This window comes from Hylobates moloch, unplaced genomic scaffold (assembly GCF_009828535.3).
Source record: "Hylobates moloch isolate HMO894 unplaced genomic scaffold, HMol_V3 SCAFFOLD_5, whole genome shotgun sequence".
NCBI lineage: Eukaryota > Metazoa > Chordata > Mammalia > Primates > Hylobatidae > Hylobates > Hylobates moloch.
This window is the reverse complement of record NW_026652280.1, coordinates 69,130,486-69,153,227: the sequence shown is the minus strand read 5'-3', so window position 1 is coordinate 69,153,227 and position 22,742 is coordinate 69,130,486. Positions and strand designations below refer to the sequence as shown.

The following is a 22,742-nucleotide window of genomic DNA, read 5'->3' as shown; positions in this document are numbered from 1 at the left end:
TTTTCTAAGTTCCAAGAAAACATCCTAAAGGGATGCAAGGAAGGATTGAATGGGCATTCCTTCCAAGGCATGACAGGAGAGCAGATGGCTGTGTCTTGTACTCAGCCGCCCTCCACAGAGCCTGTGGCAGACCCGGGAATGTCCATGTGTCTCAGAGCTGAAGTGAAGTGCATAGGCCAAGTTCAAACCAGTTCCCCTCCTTGCAGGGTGGTCAGAAAACACATGGACATTTGTCAAGAACTCTGGAGTAGCCCATGTCTGTGGTTACATAATGAAACATTCTTCCCCAGCAGCAACCCCCAGAAGGCTTCCAATATTTTGCGCCCACACACTGAACATGAAATAGTGATTCACGGTAAGAGGATGTGCATAGAAAAAGCTTAGAAGTGACCCCTTCTTATTTTGCAACTAACTAAAGGAAACACTCCTTTAGATCCTGTGTAATTCAGAAGCCGATTGGGTGGCATGTGGGCTTTCAGAGAGAATGAAGAGAGATATCTGGCAAGGACTTTTCTTGGTCATAATGTCTTGCTTCTCATTCTGCTTCCAATGGCCTCCAAGAGGATGCAGTTATGGGGAGAAATGGGATGCAGGAGATCTGGGGTCAGAAGAATGTGGATCACAGGGGTATGTCCAGATCCCCGGACCTGCCACGTTTGTGATCTCAGAAACATGATTCCATCTCTCCAGGTTTGCATTTCTCCATGTATAAGATTAATGGTGCCTCTACTGACAAGCGGGCGTGATGATCATAAGATGATCAAAAAATGGTTACTCAGGCCAAAACTCTCAGCATAGTCGTGGACGCTCACACTGCACATCTGATCCATCACAATACCTGCAGCTCTACCTGCATTCTTGCATCTCACCATTCCTCACCCTTGCCCCACTGCCACCCTGGCCAGAGGCTATCATTTCCCACCTGGGCTGTTAAAATGGCTTCCGAACTGGTCTCAAAGCTCCTCCCCTTGCACTTCAACCCAGATTCTTCCTCATCCAGTCAGAGCATGGCGCTCCTCTGCTGTCGCTCTGCTCCGACTTGCTTCTGCACTCGGACTTGGTAGAATCTGCCTTACCTACAGAGCTATAAGGTCTTGCAAGTTTGCTCTGCCTACATCCTCACCCATAGACAACTGCCCTCCTCTCCTCCCACTTCCGCTCTTGCTTGCTTCTCTCAGCTCCCTGGCCTCTCTGCTAACCTTGAAGGGACCAGACAAAGTTCTAGCTCAGCCCATTTGCACTTCCTGTCCCTTCTGCCTATGTCACTTTTTCTTTCTGATATTAGCATAGCTTATTCTCTCACCTTCTCAGTAAGCAATTTCCTGCCACCCTATTTAAAATTGTATACCACCCTTTACTCCCTACCCTCTTTCCTGCATTTTTCTTTTGAACATAGCAGTTATCACCGTCTATCATACTGTAAATATTACATGCACATCTTGTTAGTTGCCTGTTTCCTACCACATGATGAAAAACCTGGAACATATTTATTGAAGGAACAAATAAACTATAGTAATCAATTCAACTTCAAGTTGGCTAACTCATCAACAAACATCTGTGGAATCCCTTGAGTGAGAAGGATTTTGGAGAAGTGATTATTGTAAGTTGTTATGTTTTAGCTATGTTAGGACTATCACTACTTTCTTATTCTTTCCTCATTTACTAGCAGAGCCAGGTAGGTGCAATTGCTACAAAGTGATTTGATGACAGCCTTTCTTACTTTTTTTAACCTGTTGCCATTAGACCTTCTATATTATTCAGCAGAGACTAGATTATGCTGCAATAATAAATGCACTTTGAAATTCCCAAAACATAACACTTAGATTTATTTCTCACTCACGCTACATATCCAACTTGGGGCAAGGAGTTTTCTGCTCCACATGGGCACTCTGGGATCCAGGCTGACAGAGACTCCATCAAGAACGTCTTTGACTGAAGAAAGGAAAGAGAGTGCAGACTTAGGTGGAGCCAAGGTGTCCAGATTTGACCAATTAAACGGCAGCACAAGAGACCTGTGTCACTTCTAGGCTGAGGAAGAAAGTAAAACCCAGTGCAAGGACCCTGTAAATTGCAGTTTCCCACATGCCCAGAAAAAGAAAAGGAGAAGCAACACTGCTAAGCCCTAGTATTACCCAGCATACTTCGGGTGTAGAAATTGTTTAGTGCTGCAGCTAAAATTCAGATGAAATAACACTGTCTGATCCATTCATGGCACCAAAGTCAAATATTATGGGAAAAGAATATTAAAAAGAAATTGAGCAAAGATTAAAAATTATCATGGACAAAACTCCAATATCCTTATTGAGTCTAAAACGGTATTTTTCATGTATTCCTTTGTGGTCACTATAAACCAAACTTAGAATATTTTAAGATGTTTTTGTTCTTCATCATTTATTTAGCTTTACTGAGTGTTCTTCTGCTTCTGTCAAATGCCAGCTTCAAGATTGGTCCCCACTTATGTAGGAAATGGGCAAGGGCAGGGGAACTGTGTTAGAATGCTCCAGGCCCTGTGGGAGGGTTAAGGGATGAGAAACACTCGCATGCTGTGTACAATTCAAGCTGCACTGTGACTCTGAGGAGGTGATGTCTCTCCTTGCTCAATGGCCCCAAACAAGAAGGTCGTGCCAGGATTAAAAATTGGGTCTTGAAACTGGAAATCATCATTCTCAGTAAACTATCGCAAAGACAAAAAACAAACACCGCATGTTCTCACTCATAGGTGGGAATTGAACAATGAGAACACATGGACACAGGAAGGGGAACATCACACTCCAGGGACTGTTGTGGGGTTGGGGGAGGGGGGAGGGATAGCATTAGGAGATACACCTAATGCTAAATGACGAGTTAATGGGTGCAGCACACCAACATGGCACATGGATACATATGTAACAAACCTGCACATTATGCACATATACCCTAAAACTTAAAGTATAATAATAATAATAAATAAATAAATAAATAAATAATAAGGTATAGAATTCCCAGTTGACAATTATTCTTTTTCAGCACCTTGGTAATATAAATTTATTTTTTCTCATTTTCATTGTTATGAGAAGTAAATTGTCAATCTAATTATTATTCCTGAGTAAGTAAAAAAAAAAAACAAAAATTGGGTCTTGAACTCCGAGAGCCCTGTGCCTTCCAGCATAACCCACTAGTACAGAACGCTGACTTTCAAAACCTGGTAAGGCTCAGCCACTCCAGGGAATCAGAGCTCTAACATCAGAGTGGCCGAGCTGGGAGATACCTAAAAAGAACCATCTCAGTCAAATCCTTGTTTTATAGATAGTATTATTAATAATGTTTTCAAGTGCAGATCAGAGCTGGATATTTTTATACATTATATATATTTATAAATATTTAATAAATTTAATAAATATATATTTATAAATATTTAATAAATTTTATATATATTTATTAAATTTATTAAATAAATATATAAATAAATTTATATATACATTATATATTAATAAATATATATAAATTTATATATACATTATATGTTTATAAATATATATATTTATATACATTATATGTTTATAAATATATATATTTATATACATTAGCAGGGGTGCTTCCAGGTTATAGGTAGATTTAAAATTGTTCTGACTGGCAACTGGTTGAAAGAGTTATTATCAATAGAAAGGAATGTCTGAGCTGCCATAAGAGATTTCAGAAACCAAAGTTTTATCATGCAGATGAAGCCTCCAGGTAGCAGGCTTCAGAGAGAATAGACTGTAAATGCTTCTTATCAGAGTTAAGATCTGTGTTGATATTAATGCTGGTCAGCTTGTCTTGAAATCAAAAAGGGAGGAGGGCATAATGAGGCTTGTCTAACGCCCCCTTCCTGTCATGACCTGAGCCAGTTTCTCAGGTTAATGTTGGAATGCCCTGGCCAAGAGGAAGAATCCATTCAGAGGATTTGGCAGAAGAACTCAGAATTTTATTTTTGGTTTACAAGGTGCTAGGAGGAAGGGTGAGACTATGTGAGCCGAAGAAGTCATGGTATTTTCAGTAGTCCCTTCGTTGAATAACTCAGAAATGGCGGAAATGCTGACACCTGCAAGACAAACCTGAAATTCTGAGGGTGGGCTGGAATCATGTGCACAAGAGAAGGTGGCAGAATCTTACACCTGGAATTCTTTAAGGGACAACTCACTTCTATTTTGATATTTGCTGTGGCTTAGAACTTCTATCCTCCCCCCTCCTTTCAGCCCAAGTTCCAGCACCAAGCCGGTTGAAGTGGTGTATGCAGCTTACGCGACTCATGACAAAAAAAACAGATGGAGAGACTATGAAATTGAGACCTCAGTCTTCTTACAAGGACAATCTTTGAAAGAAGACAAAGATCTGGAGGAATTTTTTGAGAATCACCCAGGCATTGCTGCTTAAGTGCACCTCCAGGGGGAGAGAAGGAAATCAGCGTGTGTGTCCCTTGGCCAGATAGTAAGTAAAGGAGATGGATTGGTGGGCGGGGGCTCTGGCTTAGAGTCCCCACCGGGGTCATGGTGGGGTAGGAGTCTGGAGTGGCCCTTCATGGAGTAAGAACAGGGACCCTGACAGCAGGACTGCATGTGTAGGTTGCCTGCTCTGCTCCTGAGGGGCTTTCATGCTGGAGCAGGGTCTGAGGTCTGCAGGCAGAAGGAGAGGGCACAGGCATGGGCCTTGTATCCACCTGGTTACCTGGGACCTCGCACATGGCTTTGTTTCTGCCATGCTGCTCTGTGGGTGATGCTTTGTCTTGTTGTGTTAAAGTGTGTGTGCTTGGGTGTTGCTTGAGACTATGTGTGTATTGGGAACATCCAGAAGGGGGTTGTAAGCAGGACAGAGTCAGTGAGGAAATGCCTCATGTGAGGCCCTGAACCCCAGCCATCCTTACACACACCTTTAAAACAAACTTGCTGTGAATGTAGTTTAGAGTTACAGAAAAGGTGCAAAAGCCAGCCAAAGAGTGTGCTTGTAACATCCTACCTAACCATAGCAGAATTATTGAGAGCAGGATCTTTGCTATGACACAATTTGCTGTGACACGTTGCCTCAACTACAGACCTCATGGGAATTCAGCCGTCCCCATGGGTGTCCTCTGTCTCAGAACCTACTCTGCCTTTAGCTGTTTTTTCTCCTAAGTCCTCTCCAGCCTTCAACATTTCAGTCTCTTCCTGTCTTTTTTGATCTTGAAGGATTGTTATCTTTTAGATAAGAGATAACTTCTCTCTTAGCAATTTAACCCTTAGAAATAAATTATCTCCCAATGAACTAGGACAGAATTCTCTGTTACCATTTAAATTATTTTCTGCTTCTGGACATAACATTTCTTTCTCAGTAGGCAGATACTGTTGCCATACACTTCTCTGTTTCCCTGCCTCCTGTGGAGGAGTCACATTTTGTTTCAATGCTCGATTTACAAAAGAGAGATACCAGTTCTAGGTCTGGGTTACTCTTTTTTTTTTTTCTCACTGTCCCCCAGGCTGGAGTGCAATGGCATGATCTTGGCTCACTGCAACATCCACCTCCCAGGTTCAAGCAATTCTCCTGCCTCAGCCTCCCAAGCAGCTGGGATGATAACAGGCGTCCACCACCACGCCCAGCGAATTTTTGTATTTTTAGTAGAGAGGGCGTTTTGCCATGTTGGCCAGGCTGGTCCCGAACTCCTGACCTCGTGATCCGCCCACCTCAGCCTCCTAAATTGCTGAGATTACAGGCATGAGCCACTGTGCCTGACCTCTTGGTTACTCTTGACCTTTAAGTGGTGTTGCCTAGTGATTTCTTCTGCAGAATGACAATTTCCTTTTCCACTCTTGAGTGAGGCTGTACTCTACTTGATCATTCGTTCTCCCTACTGGCATTTTCTCTGCTGCTTTTCTCTCTTTATGGAGGTCCCAGTGATACTGTTGCTCCTTTGAAAGCCCTCTTTTTTTTTTTTCTCTGCAAGCTTCTAAGATTTTGTCTTTGGCCACCAGCAGGTTTCCTGCTATGGTTCTGGTCATAGTTCTCCTTTTTGTTTGCTCATATTTTTTTGTGAAGCCCACAGGAACTAAGATGTGCTAAGTGCATTTGACCATTATTACCTGAAATTTCAATCATAGGGGACAAGTGTCTTCTCCATGACTTGTCTCAATGGGAATGAGGAAACCCGTTGCTGTGAATTTCACAGGGATGTGAGAATGACTGCTCTCCCATCCCCCTCAGAGTGGAGATGGAGGAAGGGGTTGATAGGCACAAGCTGGCTTCAAAGGCAGCAGGAGAGGCCCCGGTTCTCTGACTCCTGACTGCACTCCCTGCCCTCTCTGGGCTCCTGTTCTTCTGACAAAAAGAGCAGAGTGTCAGACTGGACTCATCCACCTGCATGCATATCTTAGTGTGTACTGAGGTTCCAGGCTCAAACTCTTTCCCAGGTGACTGCATGGGAGAGAAGGAGGCTGAAGTCACAGACTGGGAGTTTACTCCTGGTGTGTAGGGAGCAGACTGCGCACAGCTGAAAAGAAGTCATGAGTGCAGGCAGGGCCCAGGAGTGGGGAACAGAATGTATTTTCCTGTCACTCTACTTCACCAGAGCCAAGGAGGGAAAATAAAAAACGAGGAGGAGGTGAGGGAAGATGCGCAGCCACGTGTTTCAAGGAGGCGGGAGAACTGACCCCTCAGTGCACACAGAGGATGTCTGACCCTCACAGAGGTCACCTGCACTAGAGCTTGGGTGGCAACAGTCAGGGAGGACCACCTTTAGGACTCTGAGAGCAGGAGGACACCAAAAAAAAAAAAAAAGAAAGCAAAACATTTTATTTGAAAATCTGGTGTTTATTACCGAAGAACACTGAAAAATCATGTCCTGGGACACATTAGAATTCTACTTTATTTCCTCCTGGCTTGGTCTTGTTTTTATTTTGACCTGGGGCAATAGGAGAGGGGAGCCATAAGCTTTTCAGAACCAGGGCCTCTGGAAAGCCTTCCCCCAGTTCCGGGGACAGCTGCTGCCAACAGCAAGTGCTGCTTTGAGTCCGCATTTCCAAAGTCCCTCTCGGCTGTCCCCATGGTTGGCATTTGCAGGAACACAAGTGCCCCGCCCAGCTCCTCAGCAGAATCAACCCCAGCTCACCCACAACACAGCCAGGAGGAGACACAGGGCCTAAAGGCCTCCACAGCCACACGGAGGTGCATCTTGGCCCTTAGCACTGGGATATGCAAAGCGGGGTCCGCAAGGGGTGTGCCTATGGGGGCCCAGAAAGATCCACCCGCAGGCTTGTTTCACAGGAGAGGGGTGTCTCATAAAAACTACACACCCATCCTAATTGCAACCAATTCTGTTCATTGAAAGTCAGTAAAAGGAGGATATCATAAAAAAGGACACATGTGTACCGTAAATATGTATTTTACCAAAAACACATGTTTGTGCGTTCACTCGCCAGGATTTTGATGGAGTACTGAGGCCTTCTTTTGGCTGTGAGTTGCTCACTGAAGTTTTGTATCTCCTTGCATAAATGGTTCCTATGAATCTTTGTGATTTCCATTTTGATTTCTTTAAAGTGAAGTGTGAAAATAAAGCCATTTGAGAAATAATCAAAATTCCAAAAGTTCTGGAGTTTTATGATATGGTTGTCTCACCTACACTTAATTCAACAGCAATATGCTGAAAGACTTGCCTGTTTGCAGTCTTTTCAAAGCATTCGACTTACTTTTGTTTGTTTGTTTTGTTTTGTTTTTTGTTTGTTTCTTTGGCATTTATTTATTTATTTATTTATTTATTTATTTATTTATTTATTTTAATGGAGTTTCACTCTTGTTGCCCAGGCTGGAGTAAAGGGGTGCGATCTCGGCTCGCTGCAACCTCCACCCACCAGGTTCAAATGATTCTCCTGCCTCAGCCGCCAAAGTAGCTGGGATTACAGGCACACGCCACGATGCCTGGCTAATTTTGTATTCTTAGAAGAGACCAGGTTTCACCATGTTGGCCAGGCTGGTCTTGAACTCCTGCCCTCAGGTGATCCACCCGCCTTGACCTCCCAAAGTGCTGGGATTACAGGCATGAGCCACCATGCCTGGCCCAGACTTAGTTTTAAGAGAAACAATAAATATCCTTCTTTTTGTACTCATACTTCATTGGTTTCACACTATTTAATTAGATTATGTAATTGCAGTGACATGTGCAACTGGAATAAACAGGTTGGGAAAAAACATGTGCAATTTGTGGCAAGCATACATCTCTTTCCTGGGGGACACAGAAGAATGTGTGTACCCCAGAGAGCTGCTGCAAAGCTGATGATGTTCAGCTTGTGAGCATTCGTGACTGTGTTCCATGTAGGTACTGTTGCTCGTAAACACAACACATGCATTTCTGTCGCACTGTCGGCTTTCATCAGTTTATGCTGCAGTGACCTAGAGCTCCAAAGCCTCATTGGCTTACAAGAACAAAGATTTGCTTCTCCTTCACATCAGGCACCCTTCCCATTTGGCTGGAGCTCCATGTCTCCCTCTCGTTGTTTCAGAATCCAGGTGAAAGGATCTGTCCCTATCTGGGGCATGCCAGTATCATGGTACAGGAAAAGGGATGTGGAACCATGCAATGGCCCTTACCACTTCCATGTGGACCTGGCACATGCCTTACCCTCACCTTGTACTAACCAGAGCAAGTCACATGGTTGAGCCTTTCATCAGGGAGGGGACAATATAATCTCCTGGGGCTGGACGGGGAGGTGGGGTGTGTGGTGGGGCACTGCAACTCTTGGACAAGCTTGATCTCAAAGGGAGAGGCCATGCAATCCTCTCCCAAAGGAGGTAGTGACTATCTGGAGCAGAGATATGCTCTACAACATACGCTAAGTAGAGACCAGTGAACAGAGACTCTATTGTATATGGTATGGCTTAAAATGAGTCAATGAACTCAATGGTGTGTTACAGAATGGCTCTTGTTTAAAGGAGATGGCCCTCTGAAATTTCTATAGTTCAGCCTCTCAGAGCCATTGGAAACCTGAAATCTGAAGCTCCATCTACCACAGACTCTTCAAGAGCCGAGCCTAGGAACAGTACATACCATGTGTTCACTAAAAGCTTGTTAAATGAGTGAATGAGTTTGCCCACCTTCATTTTAGAGACAGTCCCAGCACTGGATGGAAGCCACAGAGTTCTTCTTGGAATGAGAGAGAGGACTCTAGGGGACACGTCAGTAAAATGTTGTGGCTCAGGTCACATTCTTGGGAAGAGCATCATCACAGGGCTGAGTTCTGGATGCCAGAGGATATTGGTAGCCCACACTGGACCGGATCCTAGAAGAAGCCAGACCTTGGGAAGAGCTGGAGAGACAGGGAGGGCTCCAGGGGAAATCTATGATGAATGATTGATGGTCAGCATGGCTTCCCATGGTCTGGGACCAAGCCCCTGAGCCCACAAACAGAGCTTGGGGATAAAGGAGACAGACGAAGGCAGCAGGTCAAGAATCCTCACCATCCGGTTAATCTTGTCTTATTATTTGAACTGGAAACAAAGAACTGATCAAATATTCTGGGAACTCCTTCTGCAGGCTTGACTTTCTTAGCCATCGGGCACACTCAGGGTCCACAGCAAAACTCCAGCTGCTTCCTCAGGAGTAAATAATCTGATGTATAGAAAGTGCTTGACAAATATGTGTTCCTCATCTTTCGTTGCAGCTTCAAGCACTGATGACCATCTGCTTTAGCCCAAGTTGCCTATAAAACAGAGCATTATGCAGAAGCTGAAGTACTAATGCCTTATTAGAGGATGCAAGCCCCGGGAAGCAAGAGTGAGAGGTAAAGAAAGAGATAAAGGAGGAAGAACCAATGGAAAGGGGCACATTACCAAGATGGCCACTACTTCATTACAAAAGAGCTGATAGATCCATCCTGTGGCGTGGCTCAGAGAGGCCACAGGAAACATGGCATGTCAGAGCATCATTTAGGAAAGGAAGGGTGACCAGATTGTCTGTGGAATTCCTCCTGGCTCCTGGTATTATTTTGGACCCTGGCAGCATCCAGGAAATCCAACACCTCCACATGGTTGGCCACTGGGGAAGGTCTGGTTATGGTCAGCAGATCTGGGTTGGAGCATAAACTGAGCATGGTATTTATCCATAGCAAAATCCCTGTTTAGTGGATCCCTTTATAGTATGCAGGATGGTACCTAGATCAAGTGGTTTTTGTGAGGATTAAGTGAAATCATGAACACAACATCCTTAGCAAAGACCCAAGGACATGGTGAGTGTTCAGTACATGCAGCTGCATTGAACCCCAAGGCACAAGAGCTATCATCACCGTGTGTGTGTGTGTGTGTGTGTGTGTGTGTGTGTTGGCCTGTTTGTGCACATGTAGAGGATGACAATGATGAGAAAGAAAGTAGTCAGCATCTCTTACTCAAAGTCTGACACAGTCCACTAAATTGATCATTCACCTAATTTTCAATATTTTCTGTGTTCTAAGGAAAGTCGTCTAATTGATTGTCTTTACAGTTTTTGAAGTGTAACATTGTATCCTTTCAGGCTGGACATAAAACCATCCCCATCCTAATTCTCTAGTCTTGATTCTAGGGCTATGGACTTGAGGAAACCTTTCTAAGTACATGTGTTGAGACTGCCTGAGACCTGGTGAACTTCTTAAAGGAAATCCAATTTGCAAGGAAACCATTGTCCAACTGAAGTGAGACCGAACAAACATGATTTGATATTTCCATGAAAAAATTCATTAACGCTGCTTTTCATGATATGACCTTGCTGTGAACACCAAAATGAAGTTTGGTGAAAAGCTCTCTGGCAGGGAGCATGAGGCTTCTCCTTAGAGAGCCTGGAGCAGGTATCACCCTGGTGAGGCCTGGTACAGCCAGCAAGTGTGGAGCTGGCCCCTCGTCAGTCACTCTTGAGAATCACCCAATTCTGTGGGTAGGGAAGGGAGCTTTCCCTGTCCACTCATGATGGGAGAATTCACAGGCCCCCAGGTCATGAAGGAGGAAAGCCCGCGGGAACTTCCCTGAGTCCTCAGCCCATCTTAGTCAGTTCCCTTTTGTCTCCAACCTCCAAAATGTACATTGCATTCATCCTCTCAACTCTTTATTTAAATAGTTCTACAAGGTTATAAATTGAAGAGTTCTTTAGAAACACAGCAGTGCACGCAGACAGCATTCCGTTCCTAGGATTTGGTGTGGGAACTGTCCATTCCAACCCCTGTAGCGCTTTCAGGCAGGAATGAGCCTTGGGGCCACATCCTCTAGAGGTTCACCCTTCCCTGGGTTGATTCCCCATAGATGAGAATCCTGCCTTTGCAAGTCCATTAGGGGACACAATTCCATACAAAGCAGTGCAGTCTAGAAGGCAGTGAGCACAGCATGCGTCCTCACCCTCTTTAGACACCTGCATCCTAATGAACCCCTCTGGGCCTCAGTCTCATGCAACTGTTAAAAAATTGAGATAATGATAACCATAGTACCTCATGGGGTTGGGTATTAAATGAGCTAAAATTGATGAGCTCCTTATCAGTGTTTGTTACTAATCAGTCTTATGGCCCAGGACTGTCTGAATGCAAGGAAAGAGCTTATTGACATTAATTGTACCTGTCTTCTACAAGGAGAAGTAGATACCATTTCTATATCTACTTACATACAACAAAGTATAAAGGCTACATAGTAGATTCATGTGTTAATCTCCAACTCCTCACTGAGAAACTGTTGATCACCCTTAGCAATCATGGCTAAGAGAATCATTCCAGATCCCATCTTTGTCTTCCAGGTCCTGGGGACTTTTTCTTCTTATGTCTGTACCTCATCAGTTAATTCTGGCTCCATACAGAATGCGAAAATATCTACTTGCTGCTCTAGGATCCCCTACTGTTAATCATAGAAAGCCAATCGCCAGGTATGAACTTGCAGAAACCACAATCTTTAGGAACTGAGTACTCCTTAATGCCTTTTCACAGAAGGAATTGTTTCCCTCCAATTGTCCCTGTGGCTTGTTTGCCATGGTGTCCTCACCTAAGCATTTGAGGAGTAAACAAATAAGTGAACGAAAATGGTGGTTGTCTGATTGTTGTCATGGTTGCACGATACTGCAGCTTCCTAACTCTAGCCAGAGCGTTCTGTGTCCATTTTCTTGGTCTAATACGCATTCTACCACAATTTGCGTACTCTGTGTGCTATTAGAATGCAAAGGTCTCTTGAGGCTCTAGCAGTCAAGGAACTGTCCCTCCTCCCCTCAATTACACAGCATGAGACCCTTCCTTTGTAATATTATAAAATCGATTCCCCCTTTAGTACATGTACGTAAGAGATTTTCTAATCGGTCCATTCATGTCCAATATCCACTTCAATGCTGTCCCTACACCAAAGGCTATATTGAAATATTTGTATTTTTCACAAAGCTCATTGTTTAAAAAAAAAGCATTAAGAAGAAAATAAGAGGGGACGTGATCTTGGAGCCACATCATTACTGTTATTAAATTATCTTCATCCTCTAGCCAGCAAATCAACAACAGAGCCCAAGTCTATGCCTCTCGTGCCAATGACACAGGTCTCTATGCCACAACAGAATATAAATTAGTTTCCAAAGTGGCAATCTGGTTATCTAACTATATCTAAACTCCTTCAAGTCAACAACCCCAGAAAATGATCTAAGCTCTTCAGTACTCTTGATGTTAGTGTGATTGATGCCTTATTTTTTTATATAAACAGAAAAATGTAGCATCTATTAATATAAAACTTATTATGAGTCATCCAGGTTTAGAAGTTAGAGTTCAACCACTTAGAGATATTTTTCAAATGCCATTGCATGGAAGTATTATCTTACCTTTTACTCCATTTTTAAAAGAGATATTCAGCCAAACACTCATACTCATATCCCCATATTCTTATAAGCAACTACCTACTCAAAAGACTATGATTATGATTTTTAATAGTACTGCATTTCTTCCCAAATTTAGATAAAGTAATTTCTTATATGCCCAAGTAATTATTTAAAACATGAATTAAAATATAGAAAATGTTATACACATACCCATCAAAATTTGTTACTGTAGTAGGCGAACTCAAGGGGTCTGATGTCACAATACCTAGGTTAAATCTTGGCTACATCACTGTTATCAACTAGAATTAAGTTTAGCTGCCTGTAAGAGAGAGTCTCTGAAGAATAAAGGCAGAAACAAGGTAGGAGTTTATTTTTCTTTCAGAGAGAAACCCAAAGGAAGGCAGTTTAAGGCTTCACAAAGTCATTAACAAGCCAAACCACTTGCCACTCTCCATGACACTCTCTAAGATATGACCTTCATCCTAAGGGCAGAAGATGGCTGCTAGAGCCCCAGCTACATCCACATTCTAGGCAGCACAAAGGAGGAAACAGCAAAAAAGGCAAACACTTTCCTTTAGAAAGACTGCCTGGAAGTACCACACAATACTTCCTCCTACAGGTCATTGCCCAAATTTTAGTCATGTGGTCACATTTAGCTGTGAGGGAGGCTGGGAATCACATAATTTTAGCAGGAAACAATATAATTTAATACTTTGGGCAGAACAGTAACTCAGTAAGTAAGTAATCTCTACAAGTAAGATTATATGCTTTTAGGAAGATGTCTTTAATTACATGGACTCAACACTTTAAGTACAGATTGATTTGGAAGAGATGATACTAGCTACAATGAACTCTTGGAATCAGTGTATATCCATGAGTGAACTTAATATGGAGCACGTTTTCTGGAAAGCAGTCAGCCTCTTCTGTCTCATCTCTCACTTTATGCTGCAGCCTCACTGGGCTGTTCTGTTGTTTTTCAATGCACAGTAGAGTCTCATGCCTCTCCCTTTCTTCATCCACTTCTTCTTTTGAAGATGCACTTCTCCACTCCTAATCTCAACTCTACCTCCCCAAATTCATCTCTTTTTTTAAGATGCAGTTCAAATACTTCCATTTCCGTGAAGACTTTTTGGGCCATATCAACATAAATAAATCTCTCACTCTTTCACACTCAGATTTCATTATATCTAGTTTCATTTCTCATATCACAGTTTTGTGTACCTGTCTTTCTCTTTTATTAGATTTTATACCCTGCGAGGGCAAATACTATCTTACTCATATTTGTGTCCTCAGGATCTGGTACAAAAGATTAGTACATTGAAGGTGGTCATTAAAAATGCACTGAATGGACTAGCACTACATGAATGACTCAGTTCACTTCATGTTGCTGTGAAACAATACCACAGGCTGGGTAATTTATAATAAAAAGAAATTTGTTTCCTATAGTTTGGAGGCTGAGAACTCCAAGGTAAAGGGATTGCATCTGGTGAGGGCCTTCTTGCTGTGTCATAACATGGCAGAAGTCACCCCAGGGAGAGAAGAAGAGTACATGAAAGAAAGCCAAACTGGCTTTTATAACAGATCCCCTCTCAGGATATCTAACCCATTCCCATGATAACCCATTAATCCATTAACTTATGAATAGAATAATCCATTCAGAAGGGCAAAACCGTCATAACCTAATCACCTCTTAAAGTTTCCACCTTGTCCCAGTTCTTAATACCATCACAATAGCAATTAAATTCCAATGTGAATTTTGGAGGGAACATTCAAACCATAGCAATGAAATAATGAGGAAAGAGTGCATTTATTTACACAGCTAGGAAAATTTTTTAATTTCATAAGATCAACTCTCAGATACTGTATATTGATACAACTCCTTGGCATGTAATTGCTACATTTCTACATATTGAATTTTGGTGCAGTTAGGCATTACTTTCCTGCTTACAGTTAGTTTTAGTTAATGGATTATCTCATGTGAATAAATATGTCAACCAAAGAGGCAGCAGTGAAGCACAGCCTGAACTTCACAATCATATTTCCATCTCACCATCTCATTCACTAAGTTAGGCTTCTAGCTTTCTATGGTGACAGGCCAATGTAATAACTCTACCAGTCGAAGAAGCAGTTACTCTTTTACTTATATTGACCACAGGACTTGGCGAATCACAGACTCAGAAAAAAATGTCCCATTTAAATATAGAAAAGGGCAGTAAAGATTTGAAGCCACAAAGGCTATTCAAATAAGAACAAAGAAATGTGTCCAGGTTTAATTTCTAGCACTAGGTATTCTGAAGGAAAACCTAAGAATCTGAGAAAGAAACCTAAGAAGGCAGACTAAAATAGGAATAAATATAGTAAAACAAATGCAAGATTTGTATACTCATTTGTACAACACTGAAAGAAATTAAAGAAAACCTAAGTAACTGGAAAGACATCTTATGTCCATGGATTGAAACAATATGGTTAAAATGGCAGTATTTATCAAAGGGATCCACAGATTCAACAAATCTCTATCAAAATACCAGCTGCTTTGTTTTCTTTTGCAAAAATTGACAAATTCTAATTTTATAATACTAAAATTAATATGAAAATGTAAAGAAACCTGAATAGTCAAGGTAATTTAATGGGGAAAAGGAGATAACAAACTTAGAAGATACACACTTCTTGATTTCAAAACTTACTCCAAAGCTATAGTAATCAAGACTTGTGATATTGGTATAATGATAGACATATAGATCAATGGAATAGAATCGAGAGTTCAGAAAGATACCCTTACATTTATGGTCAGTTCATTTTTGACAATTCCATTAAATGAGATGATTCAATGAAAAAGAATAGTCTTTATAACAACTGCTGCTGGGACAAGTGGATATTGACATGCAAAAAGATGAAATTGAACCCCCAGTTTACACTATGTATAAAAATTAACTCAAAATGGATTATAGGCCTAAATTTAAAAGCTAAAATATAAAACTCTTAGAAGAAAACATAGGAGTAAATTTTAATGTGCTTCAATTAGTGCCAGATTGGGAATTGAAAAAGCAGTACTGTTGGGGGAGAGGGTTTGTGACAGAAAGGAGTCACCAACCCTCTAGGTGTGTTATATGGGTGTTTTCATGTGTGAAAACTCATCAGGTTGTACATTTATGAATTGGTCACTTTTCTTTGTTATATCTCAAAAAGTTCACTTTAAGAAAACAAAGAAGACATGCTACTACCTCAGATTTTTGCAGGACATTGCTTTCTAGCAAACAAATGGACATGTGAGTTTAATGTACCCAAGCTCAAGAGAAACACCGGGCCACAGCCACTTGGGAAGATAAAGACTTCAAAGTACAAGTGGAGCAGAGGCTGCTGGGCAGGTGATCTTCAGGGACAGGAGACAGGAGGCAGTTCGAGGCCTCAGCACCAGGCTTTGGGGCCTAAGAGCCCTGACCCACCCAACTGGAGGCTGTACATGATCAGAACAAAGGACCAGAATCAGGCTTCCCATAAGTTCTCTGCAAAATTACAAGTGCCAAGAAGGCAGGACCTGAGTTTTGTTCACCATTGCGTCTGTGGTGCCTGTTCACAGTGGCTGCATCATAAATAAATTTTTGTTCAATGTACTCCAAATTCACAACACAGGTTCTTTCTCCTTTCTGGTACTTTCTCATGGAAGAGGGAAGTGTGCTGTTCATGACATATGCTCATTGTATGCCCCATCTGTTCCCCATGGTTCAGGGCAGCATGGAAGCCCTGGAAGGCATTCAGGGTTACTTTTGCCTCCTGTGTGGAAAAGTGACTTTGTGTGCCCAGCCAGATGTTGCTTATGCAACATGCTCACAAGATGTGAAATGGCAAGCCATGTGAAAGACACTAGACACAGAGGACATCAAACATTGCAAAATTAGTGCTTCTCATGTGCTTTGCCAAATTAGTCATGGACCATTTGTTGTAGGAATGAATCATGAGCACCAGCTCATACAAGCGGGACCCCTAATCCTCTTTCCTTAGGTATCTGTGGTTCTGCATGAATTTCAAAGTTTGGGGGCTGGGCTCAGGGGGCCTGGGGGCTCCTTCCTGCTGGTTTTCCTTGGAACTTGCCAGTTGCATGGAGAGCTCCCTGGGGACAGACAGCACAATGTGTGCTGGTCAAGCTGTTATACAAGAGTTGTTACTACAAGTTCACAGCAGCTTAAATGGGTCTTTCCTATGGATTTTAAGACCTTAAGAAACTAGAGCTTTGGGACTTGGACCTCTTTTTATGATTTCTGTCTCATTGTGTGGATTAGTCTTCATTTCCTCCCTGAAGCTATTTGCATTCCTAACTGAGCAACAGAGACTCATGAAAACTGGACTTTCTCATTTCAATTAACTTCCCAAAGGGTCAGTCCAGTGGTCAGAGCAGAGCAGAGGTGGGGGAACACTGAGTTTCAGCCATGACTCTCCTGTTGGTGCATGTGTGAGCTGGGCCAAGTAATTTCCCTTCTCTGTAGCAGGCACCCTCAACCCTAGAAGATGAACAGGCCCCACTCTCCACTCTCCCTGTCAATTCTAGCCCTGTGACCTTGAAGGACCCTGTAACCTGCCAGAATCCAAGCGATCAGACTCCAAACCTAAAGAGATTGAAGTTATGAGCTATGCTCAAATATTTGTAACAAAACATAGAACTATGCTTTATTTGCCTCAGGGGGAAGAACCAGAATGATTTGGTAGAAGCTACTCAGACAAAGATTTGGGCCAAACAAAAAAAAACTTTGCTTGAAAAATAGACCTGCGAATCAGCCAGTTTGACCTAGCAAACAGTGCATTCCTCATTAGAAGATGCATACAAGGAAACCCTCAGGCATACAAAGAGACCTCATCAGAGATGCCGCACTGGGCTTTAGGGGACAGCAGGAGTCTGGAACTGGGTTTGAATCTTGGCTCTGATGCTTACACAAGCATGCGACCCCCGACAAGTCCTTCAACCTCTCCGATACTCAAGTATTTAATATATCAGGTCAAAATGATGATAATCTTTATCTCAGGGGTTGTTGTAGGGGTCAAATTAGATAGAGCATATGGAATGCTTAGTACTTGGTGCAGCAGAGAGAACATAGTGAGAGCTCAGTCAATTCTACTTGCCCACACTACCATTTATATGTGAATTGGAAGTGGAGCCTCTAGCATCCTTTCTGGGGCTGAAAGAACATGTCGCTCTGCCTACATGGCTGGAAGGCTGAGAGTGGGTCTGCAGTGGGTGTAAAAGGATGATGTGAAGTTAGGCAGGGTCAGATCATAAGGGACCACAGGCTTATTAAGGACTCCGGCTTTCCGTAAGAAGCCACAAGGAACCCTAGAAGACTTTAAAGATGAAGATGGGCATGATCAGATGAGTCTTTGGAAAGTCTGCTCTGATTGCCTTGTGGAGACAGAATTAGAAGATGCAAGATAGATGCAGAGAGAGAAAAAAAGACACTCACTTCAGTGGTTTAGGTAGGGAAAGATCAGTGGGGCTGCAGAAGCAGAGAGAAATGGGCAGATCTTAGAGACACTTAGAAGGAAAGTGGAGACTTTCTGGCATGTGCAATTGGATGTTGATGATGTCATTCAATAGCAAACACTGGAAGAGGTCTAGGCTGGCCATAGGGGAGAGCGGAGAGAATGGTGAATTTTGGTTGTATCGAGTTGCAGGTGGCTACAGTGTTGATGTCAGATGGGATCCATGCATCTCAAATGCAAGTGAGAGGCCAGGTGGAGGTCTGAGTCATGGAAGAGGGGCATAAACTGTTGGTCTCAGGGAGATAACATAGACTAAGATATTCTTCAAGAGGAAGTTAGTTAATGCTTGAGAGGAAGGGAAGAGTCAGCAGAGGAGACTAAGGCACAGCCAGAGAGATGAGAAGAACTGAGGGAGGGTGGAATCCAGAAGACCAGAGAAGAGCAAGTCAACTATTAGTCAATAGTTGTGTCAATTCCTGCCGAGAGGTCAAATAAAATAATGGCCTGTGGAATTTAGTGCTCTTGGCTTTCACCAAGGCACTTTCAGCAGAATGATGGGGTGACAGGTGGACTGGAGGGGGCTGGGAGAAGGGGAGGTGAGAAAAGGCAGACAGTGGGCAGATGCACAACTCCTTCAAGAAACTGGCTCTGATCTGTGGGAGTTGCACTTTCCGCTTGGAGGGGAAAGTGTAATCAACGAGTTTGGTTGGTTGGTTGGTTGGTTGGTTGGTTGGTTGGTTGGTTGGTTGGTTGGTTGGTTTTAAGAAGGGAAGGCTTAAACCTTTGCTAATCTAATGGGAAGAACTTGGTCATCAGGGAGCTATTCTGAGGGGAAGGAGCCAGGTGGTTTTGTTCAGGGCTAGTGGAGTCCCCCCAGCCCTCCACCTTGGCTCTGCCTGGCACCCCTTCTCCAACCACCACCGCCCATCACGGGTGTCTGCCCTCAAGCATGTTTGCAGTTGAGATGGGAGTTGCACAATGGACTGAGTACTGGGGCTTCTGAGTATCTTTGTGTTTTTATTCAACAAAAGCCATGTTGTTTTTCCATGAAACATCATTTGTTTGTGAGAAAGAATATGTCAGTTGCAAGCCCACTTTGTTTGATATTGACAGAAACATGGTGTAAGATTCAAAAACCAAGAAAGATCAAACTACAAGTAAACTAAGCATCCCCTGGCCCAGCCACCTCATCCCCAAGGAGAGAGCAGGACTTGTGGTCCAAAAAACTCAGCTGAGTCCTGACTCATCACTCACTGGCTGGATGGTCTTGGCCAAAGGGTGCATTAGGTTTTATTCCTTCATTTATTAAATAACCATAGCAGGTGCCTGCATTAGAACATGGAATACTCAGCTCAGGGATACTGAGATGAGTAAAACCAGCAGCTCTCACAGCTTCCACTCCTCTTCTCCAAATGAGCTCCATGGTCCTTGTACCATCTGCCCTTAGTGAGGACCAAACAAGAGCAGGAGTGCTTTAGCTCATAAGGCACTGTACACGTGGCAGCTAGCCCCATCTTTACGGGGTCACTTAGAAGATCTTACCCTGCTTTCAATAAGTACACGGTCAGACTGGAAGATGAGATGTGTACACATTAAAACAAACAAACAAAACAAAACAACTAACAAATAGGCAATGCACAGCAAATGCAAAATGAGTAGAAACTTTCCAGGTACAAAAAGTCCAACACAGTGAAGGGAGATCACTGTGTTTTGGAGAAAATGGAGAATTCCGAGGTCTCATAGAATGTGGTGAAAAGAAGGAGAGGCAAAAACTCAGAGAGGGAGAATGGTGAAGGCAAGACCATGGATACAAAAGGGCAATATTTCTAGTATCCAAAATTAGCAGAGTCACATTCAAATCCTTGCCCGTTTCCATCTATGAAGAGTCCCTTGAAGCCACCTGGGCTGTTGCTAACTAGCTCAGTGGCTTTTTATTTCACTTTCCTGAACCCAAGATGCTGTTCACTGTGGCCACCTCATTCCCAGGTTTCAGGACCTGGAGAACAACAAGAACCTGTTGCACTTACAGTTTCCAGTGTTTTGTCTTAGACTTAGATGTTTTCCTGTTGCAAACACACACAACGTTTCAGAATCACAACATCCTAGAAGGGACTTAGGAGTAAGAAGATCTTGGTTCCAGTCAATGATCTGCCTCTTAACAGCATGCTGCCTGGGCAAGCCACTCAAGCCTCGGAGCCCCTCTCCTCACCGGGACATGGAGATACTGATGCTGGCCCCACCACCCACTTCCCAGGGTCCCCGTGAACATGAACCGATCTGCACAAGAAATGAACGCAACATAGATATTATTATTAGCTAGTTCACTGATTCTCAGACTCTCCTGATCCCTGGGGTGCCATGTGGGCCACCTCAGGGGTGAAGGAGTCAAACGGTTGAGCTGTCCTACAGCCCACAACTCCAGAAGCTGAGCTTTGATCTGCTATCCGTAAGGGTTCTCTATTTATATGTTGAATGAGGTTTAGCCTAAAGCTGCCTCCTTACGTATTTTAAGTTCAGCCCAAAGGTTTCTCTGTGCACAGTGAAAAGCAACCTAACTGGAAAGGTAAATAGATGTAACCTACTCTGTGCCAATCATCGAGTTTCAGCCAATCAGACGTGGCCAACTGTGCAAACTGTGTTCAAATCAGGCAAATGCGGAGCTGTAACCAATATGGCTGTTTCTGCGCCTCCCTCTGTTTTCTGCGCGTCCCTCTGTTTTCTGCACCTCACTTTCTTTTCTCTGGCATAAATCCTCTTCAACCACATGGCAGTGCTGGAGTTGTTCTGAACCTATTCCAACTGGGGGAGCTGCCTAATTTACAAATCATTCATTGTCCAATTAAGCTTTGTTAAATTTATTTATCTAAATTTAATTTCCTTTTTTTTTCTTTTTTTTTTTTGTGTGTGTGACAGGTTCAGTGAGAACCTGTTGCCCAGGCTGGAGTGCAGTGACAGGATCATAGCTCACTGCAGCCTGTACCTCCTGGGCTCAGGTGATCCTCCCACCTCACACCTCAGTCTCCTGAGAAACCGCAGGTTCCTATCACCATGACTGGCTAATTTTTATACTTTTTGTAGTGATGGGGTTTTGTCACGTTGCCCAGGCTGGTCTTGAACTCCTGGGTTCAAGTGATCCTCCTGCCTTGGCCTCCCAAAGTGCTGGGATGACAGGTGTGAAATTTTTTCTTTGTACATATGAAACATGTTTTCTTTTAACATATGAAACACTTAACATTTATAATTCATTTTAAAGAATCTCTTTCACTTAAAGGAGTGTTTTTAAAAATCACCGATATTATTTCACCTTCTCATTTTACAGACAGGAAATCTGAGTCCCAGAAAGGTTAAGCCATCTGCCCCATGGACACACAATGGCAGAGCTGTGGAGGCTATTTCTGATATTCTTGCTTCAGTGCCCTGTCCACTCCTTTGTTGTTGGTCAGGCAGATGCTGGAATGTTCCATGAATATAAACAAGAGAAAACAACTCTTTTTTTTTTTACTATACTTTAAGTTTTAGGGTACATGTGCACAATGTGCAGGTTTGTTACATATGTATCCATGTGCCATTTGGTGTGCTGCACCCATTAACTCCTCATTTAGCATTAGGTATATCTCCTAATACTGTCCCTCCCCCCTCCCCCCACCCCACAACAGTCCCCGGAGTGTGATGTTCCCCTTCCTGTGTCCATGTGTTCTCATTGTTCAATTCCCACCTATGAGTGAGAACATGCAGTGTTTGGTTTTTTGTTCTTGCGATAGTTTACTGAGAATGATGGTTTCCAGTTTCATCCATGTCCCTACAAAGGACATGAGCTCATCATTTTTTATGGCTGCATAGTATTCCATGGTGTATATGTGCCATATTTTCTTAATCCAGTCTATCGTTGTTGGACATTTGGGTTGGTTCCAAGTCTTTGCTATTGTGAATAGTGCCACAATAAACATATGTGTGCATGTGTCTTTATAGCAGCATGATTTATAGTCCTTTGGGTATATACCCAGTAATGGGATGGCTGGGTCAAATGGTATTTCTAGTTCTAGATCCCTGAGGAATCGCCACACTGACTTCCACGATGGTTGAACTAGTTTAAAGTCCCTCCAACAGTGTAAAAGTGTTCCTATTTCTCCACATCCTCTCCAGCACCTGTTGTTTCCTGACTTTTTAATGATGGCCATTCTAACTGGTGTGAGATGGTATCTCATTGTGGTTTTGATTTGCATTTCTTTGATGGCCAGTGATGATGAGCATTTTTTCATGTGTTTTTTGGCTGTATAAATGTCTTCTTTTGAGAAGTGTCTGTTCATGTCCTTTGCCCACTTTTTGATGGGGTTGTTTGTTTTTTTCTTATAAATTTGTTTGAGTTCATTGTGGATTCTGGATATTAGCCCTTTGTCAGATGAGTAGGTTGCGAAAATTTTCTCCCATTCTGTAGGTTGCCTGTTCACTCTGATGGTAGTTTCTTTTGCTATGCAGAAGCTCTTCAGTTTAATTAGATCCC

At 42.8% G+C, this 22,742-nt stretch overlaps 1 long non-coding RNA gene across 1 annotated transcript in view; it reads right to left on the bottom strand.

Annotated features, from left to right (window-relative positions):
* LOC131383605 (uncharacterized) overlaps positions 1–22,742 on the bottom strand; it is a 45,313-nt gene that overhangs the window by 19,109 nt on the left and 3,462 nt on the right. Inside the window, exons 2-3 of the long non-coding RNA XR_009213761.1 lie at positions 9,073–9,677; positions 1,841–1,932 (exon numbers count right to left, since the gene is read on the bottom strand). This is a non-coding gene — a long non-coding RNA (uncharacterized LOC131383605). The remainder of the gene's footprint in view (positions 1–1,840; positions 1,933–9,072; positions 9,678–22,742) is intronic.